General features: G+C 35.2%; 1 pseudogene; it reads right to left on the reverse strand.

Annotated features, from left to right (window-relative positions):
• Positions 1-11,749: 11,749 nt before the first annotated feature.
• On the reverse strand, positions 11,750-12,359 carry LOC109459244 (large ribosomal subunit protein eL19; annotated as a pseudogene).
• Between the last annotated feature and the right edge of the window lie 611 nt (positions 12,360-12,970).

The following is a 12,970-nucleotide window of genomic DNA, read 5'->3' on the forward strand; positions in this document are numbered from 1 at the left end:
ACTCCCACATTTTATATTATTGATGTCACAGTTTCTTTTTCTCTTCTGTATCCATTAACATATTTTCATGGTTATATTTAATCTTAATGCTTTTTTTTAAACTTTTAAACTAGGATTAAAATTGTTTTACAGACCACCATTACTGTTTTACAACATCTTGTGTTTGTCTATATGTTTACCTTTATCAGTAAGATTTGTACTTTCATGTATTTTTGCGTGGTTGTTTAGCATCTACTCATTTCAACTTGAAGAACTCCCCTTGGCAATTCTTGTAGGGTAGATTTAGTTGAGACACACTCTCTCAGCTTTTCTTTGTCTAGAAAAGTGTCTACTTTGCCTTTACTTTTGTGTCTCATACTTCATAAATATATATCCAATGCCAAGTATAAATGTTTACTAAAGAATAACATGGATAAAAGGGAAGGCAAATAGGGAAAGAAATAAGGCAAAGTATAAAGGAGATATTCAAGTATAAACCTCCTTACTTTACTTTTATAAAGTAAAAGTATGAATAAATGCAAGAAGAGAAATCATACCTTTATAGGGAGTGAGGTCAAATAAGTCCACATATTATCACCTACAAAATTACAAGTGTAATTTTCCCTAAAACATAAGATTTTATTTAAAAGTAGGACTCTAGCCAGTATATCAGAAGTCTTTTTCTCCCAAAATATCATCCTCAAATTGGCCTTTATTCAATATTTTTTATTCTATAGTTTGAATGTGTTTGTAATAGAATGCCAGGTTGGGAAATTGAGGGGACATTATCATTGCTACAATAATCTGAGTTCTGAAGGGAGAAAAGCCCATTTCTGAGTTTGTATCTATCCATAAAATGCACAGTGAGTTCATTGTCTGGCCTGCCAACATTCAAAACACAGCCTTTGACTTAGCAAGGGTATCAGACATCCAAATTTAAGCAATTATCCTGGCATGCTATAGCTGCCGGCAGTGTACATAGCTTGACACGGTCATTAGTTTTTATGCTATTTTAGAGCAAATGTGTTACCAGAAACCCAATTTACTCCTGACAGAATACTATTAGGCAACCAAAGCATGAAGACTGTCAAAGGCTTCCTCTAAGTAAAGCAGGCTGCTGACATAAGGTGCCCTGCTATCAAAAATATATTTATACACTTAGAGGTTTTTTAACACTTTCCTATAAATAAATATTTCATTCTCTCTATCAGTGATATTTAAGATTAACAAAGAACTTTTTTTTTACGTTAAAGTCCCCACTGCATGGATAGTGACACCCTATTTTAAATTATGCTTGAACAGCTGGCCTTTATGTTGGTGGTGAAATAAAAAGCAGGAGGGTAACAGAAGTGCACACCGAGTGAGAAATAAGGGTACAAGTAATGAGCAGTGAAGGACTTCAGAGCTTGGAGACTCCCTTCTCATGCCTTTACCCCTTGCTCCACCAAATCCTGACGTTCAAAATTTTTTTCAAACATGACTTTGAAAGATATGTCACAAGATGACAAAAAAATCTCAGCCTGATATACATGACTATATTTTAATGTACTTTCTGACTTTCAAGTAGCAAAACTGCTGAAATACTGATTATTAAAGAATAAAAAAAGCCACTTCTTTCTGATAAGCATTTAGACCCTTATTGTAAGATAAGGGAATCTTTCTCCTGATTTGTTCCAAGATATTGCAAGTAAGAGTGTCTCAAACCAAGAAGGACTGTGGGGCTGGGGAATAAAATGTTCTATGAGAAGGAAATGGGGAAGACCATATATTAAGGGAAAAATAAGAAATTCTGTATTTGAGGCATATAATCCATAAATTTTGTCATAGGAAAAGCAATTGTCAAATTAACTTTTGTTCATATTTTAATGAACATATTACAGAGAAGTGATAGATAGATAGATAGATAGATACATACATACATACATACATAGATAAATAGATGATAGATAAATATACATTTTTTAAAACAAATGTTTAATAAGTATTTACTATATTCCGGGTGCCATACCGTTCTGGTTCTGTAAATAAAGCAATAAATAAGAGAAATCAGTGGCTAATATTCTTAAGCGGATGATTCACAAAAAAATGTGTTATGTTATTTTAGTAGTGATACATTGTATAAAGAAATTGAAACAAGTGAGATGGATGCAGTCAACATTAGGTAGTAGAGTTAAGGAGATCTGTCTGAGGAGGTGACATTTGATTTTACTATGTGCAAGTAAGGCTGGGAGATACTTTGGACAGAAGAGCAGTACTTGCAATAATCCTCAAAATATGAGCTTAAGAAAGAAAAATAGGCCATGTAATTAAATCTTACTCACAAATGGTGAAGATGCAGTTGGTAAGAAATGGAGAGAAACAGGCAGAGGCCAGGTCATATAGAACTCTAAGGCTGGCTTTAATCACTGGCTTTAATCACTGTGTATTATAGGAAGGCCAAAGTGGCCAACTAAAGTACTGGTGGCTGCATCACAGGAAAGAGATACTGATGACTTAGACTAATGTCAAATGAAGATGGTTAGAAGTGATAGATTTGAGATACAATTTGCAGGTCGTTTTAAAAGGAATTTATTAATCATTGGATGTGTCAAGAATGTGTCCAGGCTTTTGATTTAAGACCTAAACTGGAAGAATCCCAACATCCCTCAAAAGGTGAATGGATAGCTAACAACATGTGGTGCATCCATACTATAGTACATTACTCATCACCAAAAAACAGAAACCATTGATGTAAGGAACAGTCTGGGTGAATCTAAATTCAAGGAAATTAATATTGAATGAAAAAAAAAAAGCCAATCTCAAAAGTTTACATGCTCTTTGATTTATATAGTGTTATGAATTTAAATAGCATTTATATAGCACACACACACACACACACACAAATGCTGTCTTTATATAGCATTGTGAAAACAACACAATTATAGAGATGGAGAACAAATTAATGGTTTCTAGGGATTGTGGAAGGGGGCAGAAAAGGAGGAGGCTGTGGCCTGAAGATTGTTTCATGTGGGATCCTTGTGACGAAACTATTCTGTGGCTGTGATGTTGGTCACACACACAAAAATCTATGCAGGAAATAAAATTTCATAGAACTAAGTACAAACACAAACAGGAAAATGCATGCTTATAAAAATAGATAAAATCTGAATATGATCAGCAGGTTATATTGATATGAATTTTATGGTTGTGATTTTATACTACAGTTATGAAGGTGTTACACTGGGGAAACATTTGAATAGTATATCGATGTCTCTGCATTATTTCTTACAATTGCATGTAAATATACAATTATTTCAAAATTAAACAGTATTAGATACTGGCATCATGAATGTGAAAGCAGACTGAATAACTGCATTGTGAATTAAGTCATTGAGAAAATCCTTGGAAAGATAGCTTCCGATTCACATATTCCATCAAAAATTATTGCTCTTCTCCATTTTCTCTTAGTTGGGGCTGTTTAAGCTACAAACAGAAATAGAAATCATTCTCTGTGATATTTATTTATATTCCCTTAATGACATCTATTTGACATTTGCCTTAACTTATAGCCACAAGTTGAGTTCTGTACGTGCTTTCATAGTGTGGATGATGGACCACCTATAACAAAATCACCTGGTGTGTCTGAAGCACTGCAGACTCCTACACCACACCCCAGATCTACTCAGAATCTGGGGTGCACAGTAATGATCTCCAGGAAATGATTTAAAGCTTCATTCAAATGATTCTATCATTTTAATGTTAAATGTAATGTCCTCTTTATAGGGAGGAAAAATAGCAAGTATCATGGTTGAGTCCTTGCTTTGAAGTCAGGCAAGGCAGGACTCTATTGGATTTTCTTATGAATCACTTTTTAATTGTTGGCTGACAAAAACAACATACTTAGTAACATCCACACCTGTGGATCTCTCTATCCTTCTAACCCTCTACCCATCTATCTATGTATCTGTCTTTCTAGCTACCAATCTATTCATCTATTATATCTACATCTATTTCTCTATATTTTTTAAAAAATATTTACATGCTTACAAGTTTTCTATTTTAAATTGTAAACATTTTAGCACAAAGACTTGGATTTTTTAATTCCTTTATATATTACTAGTGTCATGGGTACCCTGGTTGATCTGAGAAGTTATTGATGGACATCTTTAGTGATATAATTGTTGGTACATTTGGAAAATGGGCATCTAAGTAGTTTGTCCAAAATTGTTAGAAGAAATTAAAAAGTTTCATAGCTAGTTTCTTTCTTATATCTCTTAAGTAATTTGCAAGTTCATGTTTGTAGCCACAATTTGGCTTTGACAACTTTCTTGGATGCTTGGATCCATTTTCCTTTCCTCTCACTTGCCTTATCTCTAAATTGGACCCAAAGCCAATGTGAATATGAATTGAAATATTGACAAGGAGTTATCCATTATATTCCAGCATCTAATTTATGTGCTATTAAAGATATTATAGATCCTTCAAACTAAATGCACTTAGTGTTTCAAAATAAATAAGTCTTTTCTGTTGTTTATTTTATCTCATTTTTGCACTTACAAAAAGTCAGACATATTAGCTCAGTCAAATGTAAATATATTCCTGACAAGACTGGAGGGTTCACTAGCTCTGTGCATATTGGTATAGACATTTGTTGAAAACAAATGTTGCTCTTTCCCCTTCATTCCACAACAGCTTAAAGAGCTACTAAATTTATAGAATCATTGTGGCAAATTAGTCTCTAAATGATGTATGAAATGAAATATCCTTGCCAACTTCAGATAATAGGCTGAGTTCTGCTATGCCCAGTTACTTCATTGAATGTGTATTTGTGTTCAATCCTATTTAACTTTCCTTTTTTATTCTAATTTTTTTTTTCAAAAATTAGCAAAGATATTAGGGTAATCATTTAGACCTAATAAACTATTATTGAGATTAACTTGGGAAATTCCGCTGTGGCATATAACTATATTCCACATATTATTTATGTGTTGAAATACAGTATTTTCTTCATTGATTCAGTGACCTCCAAAATCGCTTAGTTCAATTATCTGCGGGGAAATTAAATTTATTCAAATAGTTCAGAACCACATTACCAATAACTGAAAATTCTGTATGGAGCTAACATCAAAGAACTCAGTCACTCATGTTTAAAAGCAATGTAAGAAAAGTAAGTGTGAAATTACCCAAAGGTTTCAAAATTCATTTTCCAATAATAAAATATTTTAAGCCATAGAGATCTGGAGGAAAGAAATGTACTTCAAAAATCAACTTAAAGTTTTAATAATAGACAATATCCTCATGATAAAAAGATAAGGTGCTGATTTTTTTCTCAAAAATATTTTGATTTACATCTAGTGACCTTGTATATTTTCAAATACCTCAGAAGTATTACATATTTAATGTAATAAAAATAACAGGTAAATGTCCAAAGAAGAGACTCTGTTATCGACACAAACAGGATTCTTAACCCTTTTTCCTCACTTTTCCTTGGATATATTTCAGTTTATTATTCCTCTTTATAGGGGCTCAACATAAAGGAAAAACTGAGTCAGTACCCATTAGGCATGATGCAAGGAATACAATTTGAGTGAAAATTCATAATTCATAATTTCCATCTCATTTTAGAGGAAAATTATTTTAATTAACACTCTATCTTTAAACTTTTATAATTTGTATAATATTTTATGTCAAATTATAAAGTTATGATTTTTTTCTCTTATTATCAGGAAACCTTAATTACAACTTTAATACATTAACTTTGTTTGAACACTTGAGACAGATTCCAATTCTTTTTTATGTAAAATTCATCCCTTTTAAATCCACACAGTCACACTAGTCAATGCACCTTGAGAGATGTACCCTGATATCTGTCCATATCTTAGGTCTGGTTTACCATGAACAAGACCAGAAAGGAGATTCTATGCAGGGAGTCTGTGGGAGAGTGTTCTTGGGAAATCTCCTACAAGGAAATACAAGAAGCAGAATTGGGCAGAAGTTGAACTCCAATGCATTTGGAAGGGGGGATGCAATCTAAAATATGAGAAGCCTGGAGCTTGGAGAGCTCTTAAGATCTGTCCCAAACTGAGTTAAGGAGGACAGACCTTTGTATCCTCGTGTTTACCAAGTACTGAATGTGGCCTGCCCCTGGAAAGAGGTAACTTAGGGTAAAGCAGCTTTTTTTGTCTAAGTGCAATTCCCAGAAAGCATGTAGGGTGAGTTGTTGGCAATGCAAACCCCCACAGTTTGCATGTCTCGGTCCTGGAGGGGAGATCTGGGTGGTGTACCACCTCACCACCACAGTCGACATCATGTGCTGCTCAGAACCACTTGTTTCACACAGTAAGTTCAACTAGGGACAGCTGATTCAAGATTCTCAATCTCTACTCTCAAGAAGTATACAAAAGAAACGTTAATAAGGTGAATTTTGGGACTGCTGCTATAGCTGTTCTTGAAGCCACAGTGGATAGTCACCATCTCCTTCCTCTTTGACTCATACTAGACTTCCTTTATCCTCACCTAACTCCTCTAGTCGTGTAGGTAGCTTGCTTTGTGCAGTGACCTAAGTGTTCATCTCTGAGGTATCTTAGGCCCTTGTCACCATTTCCTACTACATTTGTCTTTTCACTATCAAAATTGGGCTGAAAATTACCAAGAGATATCCAAATCGATCAAATAGGTGCAAAACACATTCTTCTCTGTTCCTGTTTTGTGAAATAGTCCTACCTCCTCCTAATGATCACAGTTAATTATCCCCTTCAATATGGTGAGTGTGGGGACAGAGCCAGGAGACCAATTTCCAAGCTCTCGGCCTCACGTTTAAAGATGCTGGCTCAGGTAGTAAATGGCCATCAACTGTGATTGAATGGCCATCAGCTGTGGCTAGTTGGCCATCAGCTGTAACCAGTGAGCCAATGGCCACTAATATAACAGCCGTGGCTACGCTAGCAGCAAATGGGGGCTAGCAAGAAGATGGTGGCTGAGATAGCAAGCAGCGGAGTGAGGGTTGCGGACCATGTGGCTCCTGCTTCCTGTGTCTCCAATCCAGCCTCCAGTGAGACTATAGTGGTATGACTCCCCTATCTATGGCTCCGTGGATGTTCCATTTTGGCCTCACCATATCCTGTGTTCTTGTGTGGGGAGCGGGAGCTGAGACCCCGCATGACACCCTGCACGACAGTGAGTCCGTTCCTCTCCTGCTGATCTCTTGGCCACAAGGAACCTAATGTAACCAGGGGAAGTTCTAGTTTAAAGTTTAATGGGCCTTTCACTGTAACCTCTAATGGAAGTGTTTTTACTCTGGGAACCAGAGTCTAGAGTTGCAATTACCCAAGTGGATCAAAGAGGATGATAGTAAGTGACGCCTCTGGTATTTATACTCTTTGGTTCCTGAATACATATATTCTGTCTGTTAAGGACACAGCACCATATAATACTCATTGATATAAGATAGATTGGTAGATAGATAGATAGATAGATAGATAGATAGATAGATAGATAGATAGATAGCACATCCTCAAGGACAGCGCCCTATCCTCACAGGGTTATCATCTTCAAACTGGCAACACAGCTGTCCTTCTAAAAGGATACTCCATTAGCTCAGTGGTTCTAAACTGGAGGTGATTTTGCATTGTCCCCCAACCAGGGGACATTTTGCAATGTGTGGAAAATTTTTTTGTTTTCACAACTGGGTGGGGGTGCCATTGGTATCTATTGGATAGAATCTAGTGATAGAGCAATTCTAATAAATATACTTATAACACACCATAGGGCCTTCACACAACAAATAATTACCTGGCCCTAAATGTCAATGTCAACAGTGCAGAGGTTGGAAATCTTGTATTAGCCCATCAAACCAGCAGCTTCTGGCAGATATGAGATGTTATATATGACTGCTGGACCCAAGACCATGTGCCAACCACCATTTCTCTTTTTGCCATAAAGTAGCTTCTTTCACCAGAGGTGATGTTGCGGGGTATGATGCTAAATCAAATATTTTGTAAGACCTTAGGTAGTGGTTCTGCCCATGACTCAATTAACAAGAAATCCATATTGACTTGTACATCCAAGTCAATAAGAATTATTGCATTTCCAGGGTGTGAAGTATTTGATGTAATCCATTAACCAATAAATGGCTAGTTAACCTCAGAGAATGATATTTGATTAAGGGCTCAGCGTTGGTTTCTGTTTCTGTAAGTTTTGATTTTGGCCATAACAACTGCTAAATCCACCTGGGAGAATGGAAAGCTATGTAGTTTAGCACATAAATAGACTTCACCTTCGGCGATGCATGACGAGCCTGTTATATTTGGAGAGCTGAAGAACTTATTAATTGGATAAGTTATTGAATCTATATAGCTCCAAGTGCCTCTTTCATGTTGGATGTTCTTTGCTATGTTAATATCTGAATCAAAGATCGTTATACCTTTTGGCCCCCTGCATATGGCCACCCATATACCTCTTCTTCATACCTCCTTAATCTTTACCATCTGTTATCCTGCTCCAAGCCCCTAACCACTTAGCCAAGCCATTTACCAATCCCTGTTATTTCATGTATATACTTACTGTAAGCTACTTCTATTTAGCAAAAGTTAATGACTTGGAATAACACCTAAAACTCAACACAGTGGGAGGATTTCACCCAGCACTGCTTTTCAGAACTACCTCTGATTGAATGTGTAATGAAGTAGCAATTCATTTTTGTTTGCACGTGTGCACCAAACCACCTCATTCACAAATTGCCTTGGGGCCTCTTCCTCATCCATCATAAGGTCATAAGAGACTTCTTTCAAATATGGATATGAGTGAGAGTTGAAAGAGATCCATAAATTAAGTACCTCTCAAATGTTGATATAAGGACTATACAACCTATCTTCTAGCTTATTGGTAGAATAAAATGAGATAATGAATATGTAAAATCTATTACAATATCAGAAACTATGCTATTGTTAGCATTTTTGTCATGTAACAAAATGAAAATGGTATGATAAGAAGAGATCAATAACTAGACTAGCTACCTAACATATGTGATCTTGAGAGAAAAATAGAGAAAAAAAAATGTACACATTAAGGCTACCCATTCCACGTATGTTACCTGAAAAGATTAGAGAGACAATTCTTCTAAATATAAGGAGCTTATGTCAAAATATAAAGTAATATACTGCTTCCTCCATCAAACAAAGTCATGATATAAAACAAAAAAATGGCATCTTTTGGCACTCACAGATCAGTCTGTGTACTTGTCAAACAGCAGCGGTCAAGCCCTTTTATGACATGAACTTGGTTATCCTAATTAATCTGATTTTTTAATTAAACTTTTTCTTTTTAAATGATTGTAGATTCATATGCAGTTGTAAGAAATAATACAAAGAGATGCAAAATAACTTTTATCACATTTTCTCCAGTAATAACATCTTGAAAAACTATGGTACTGTATCACAACTGATATCGACATCGATAGAGTCAATATACAAAACGTTTCCACCACCACAAGGATCCTTGCTTCCCTTTTATAGCCACATTAACTTCCTTCTTGTCCCCATCTCCTTAAACCCCGTCAGCCACTAATCTGTTCTCCATTTCTATAAATTTATCATTCAAGAATGTTAGGTAAATGGAATCAAATTTATGTAATCGTTGGGATTGGCTTTTTCATTCAGTATGACACTCTGGAGATTCATCCACTTTGTTATATGTATCTATAGTTGGTTCATTTTTACTGCAGTGCGGCATTTCATAGTATGGAGGTACCATTGTTTGTTTGGCCACTTGTTGAAAGACAATTGTGTTGCTTTGCTTTTGGGGCTATTATGAATGAAGCTGTGATAAACAAAAACAAGGCAACCAACAAAGAAAAGATTAATGAAACAGTTGCAAAGAATAATACTCCCAAGATAAAACTGGATTATTTCAATTTTTTTTTCTTGGTTCTGAAGGAAGATATTTTAGATTCTCAAGACAGATGTTCCCTAACTAGTCCAGCATGTTGACAATCAGGTGAATTTCACCTTGCGTATTAGCTAAACACACACACACACACCACTACCTACAACCTCTTTCCCTATTGGTAGGCCTGTGACTAAATAAAAATTTTGCAACACATGTGGATTTATAGAAATATAACAGCATATAAATCTCCAATCTGTTTTGTTTTAACATATCTGAAAAAAAGGTGATGAGAAAGTCAGATGTTGGATACTAATCTATATTTAATAATGTTACAATGCATAAATTCCAAGAGAGTAACAAATCCCTTTATATGTAATTAATTTGTATGCATAATTATTCCTTTCATCAGATATACCTTTTTTTTGTTTTCAATGATATTAAAGTTGAGTAGCATGCCTTAATGTCAAACAGTTTGCTGGGAAGTGGTATGAAATCAATTTGGGATTAAATAGTTCAAAGAATCTTTAAAATGGCAGATCTTCACTGTGGCCATATTAATGATATTTGTCTGAAATACTGCAAAGTTAATGGTTTGGAATGATGAGCTCTTAGGTTCTTTGCTCTTACTAGAATTTGAAGATTGATACTTTCAGATACAAATCTCTGTAATCAAATCACTTTATTTCAAAGAATTAAATGTTTAATCTAAGCTGGTTTTAAATTTCCTTTGTCTTTTTTTATTACAATTTTTTGAACATTTGTTCTGTTTCCGCTAAAGATTTAGATATTCATAAGGTTATATCAACTGCTATCTGTTAGTGAAAACTAGAAAACCTGTATTTCATTTTATTCTAATAGTTGATTATTCTAAATGGACGCTGTTTCAGTGGTTTGGTGCATTATCTGATGGTCAAAATAATTTAAGGTCCTACCAGAAAAAATCATATCTGGCAATAAGATCTTGAATAAAGACTTTTGTCTGAGTTTTTAAATATATTTTTCTTTATTTGTCTTACATTTATATGTTTCAGCCTATAGATTGATGTTCACATGAGTGAAATATAAAACAAAATACAAATATAAAAAAACTAAGATCGATTTTAACCCCTCTAAGATAATTTATAATTTTAATATACACTGTTTTTGGAATTTATTTACATATACATAAATACTGAAACAATTTTTGGATTCTGTTGAGAGTCTTTAAAATAGTTTTCTTACATCTAGATGCCTAAAACTATTAAAGAAGGGCTGGGACTTTCAATTATAAGTCAACCAGTTTAAATAACCACGGTTGGCATAGTATATTTAGAATTATCTCTGGTATTTTATGATTACCAAAATTATATTTCACGAATACTCAGCAGACAACGTTTTCAGTAAGAGCAGTTTTTCTATATACTTAGAAAAATAAAACTATTTCCAGCTGTTTATTAATAGTTGCAATTAAAGGATACATTACATAGGCACATTCTCTTCTCTCCTGAACAAAAGTAAAGCATTAGCTATAGTCTGCCTGGTTAATATGCTTTTTTTTTTAGAATTACAAGATCAATTCTCAATGTAATGAGCTAAATCCTGAATGCAATACCTAAGGTAATGTTCTCTTGAGCCTAAATTTCAGTTAGTGAAGCAAAGCCAATATAGATACACTTATTCTTTTCACGAGGGCATCCACTTCCAGGGTGAGCAGAATTGGCAAACTGCCAAAAATACCCAAGTCAAGTTAGGAAGTAAACAATCTTTATCCAAAATAGGATCCTCAAATACTTTGACTGCAAAGACTTTAATTAAGCCACTATTTTTTATTTTATTTTATTTTATTTTTTTAGGCAGTTAAAGACTATTTTGTTGAATATACTGGAGAACGGCTAGAAAAGCTGAGTTTCAGTGCAAGTTACTATGCTTAGGTGAGGGAGGTGGAGCTGTATTTCTTGGTCTCTTCCTCCTTGGACAGAGTCTTGATGATTTCCTCCTGCTTGGTCTGGAGCCGCTCTTCATGGCGCTTGCAGCTTCCTTGGTCTTAGACCTACCAGCCTCAGCCTGGTCAGCAAGAAGCATCTTGCAAGCCTTGTCTGCCTTCAGCTTCTGCATGTGTTCTATGAAAATCCTCTTGCTTTAGAACACATCACGCTTCACCTGCAGGTACAGGCTGTGATACATGCGGAGGTCAATCGTCTTAGACTCACGGTATCTTCTGAGCAGTCGGCGAAGACTTCTCATCCTTCTGAGCCAGGTTACCTTCTCAGGCATTCAAGCGTTGGCAGTACCCTTTCACTTACCTGTGCCCATATGCCGACCCTTCCTATGGCCAACGTGTTTTTTCTGACATCACGCTTGGGAATGGACAGTGACAGGCTTCCGGATGATCAGCCTGTCTTTGATCAGCTTCCGAGTGTGATGAGGGAAGTTGGAATTGCCGATTCCATTGGCCTCATTGGGGTCTAACCAGACCTTCTTTTTGCCATAGAGGAGGACTCTGGAGGCAAGCCCTTCTGAAGCCTGAGGTAAGTCATGGCTGCGGTTGCAGAGACCAAAGGGTGAGCCACTCATTCTTAATGAATGGATTGAATGAAACATGTCTATGATGTTTTCCAGTATCCGTATTCTATTATAAAACTAATAATTATGTTTAAGTAAAGGTTTTTGTTTTTTGGTTTTTTTTCAATTGAATTCAGGCCTATTTGGAAGCAAAAGTCCATCCCAAAATACAGAGTTCTGATATTGAGGAAAACAGAAATATTGAGAGGAGTTCAGGATACAATATCTCAATTTGTTTGTGCAAAGATTATTACCCAGCTTTTAAAGCATGCATAGAATATGTTATGCTGAAGAGAATATTAATCTAGTTTTATTCTGCTGACAATAAATGGATTCGTAGAAAAATAATATACAGACCAGAATTTATCTATTTTTTTTAAATGCATGTACTTGTTTATGAGATTTTATTATATGATTAGACTAAAATTAATTAAGGGTGAGGACAAAGTTCTGATTTTATGCTTAAGGACTATGAAACTTCTTTCAACAATTTACCACTTATTAGCCTGACCAGCCAATAATGTCTAAAGTCCTTGGTGTTTTCGTGACATCCAATTTGGAAGAAAAGATACCCTGGTACACTTTC

Source organism: Rhinolophus sinicus, linkage group LG09 (genome assembly GCF_036562045.2).
Source record: "Rhinolophus sinicus isolate RSC01 linkage group LG09, ASM3656204v1, whole genome shotgun sequence".
NCBI lineage: Eukaryota > Metazoa > Chordata > Mammalia > Chiroptera > Rhinolophidae > Rhinolophus > Rhinolophus sinicus.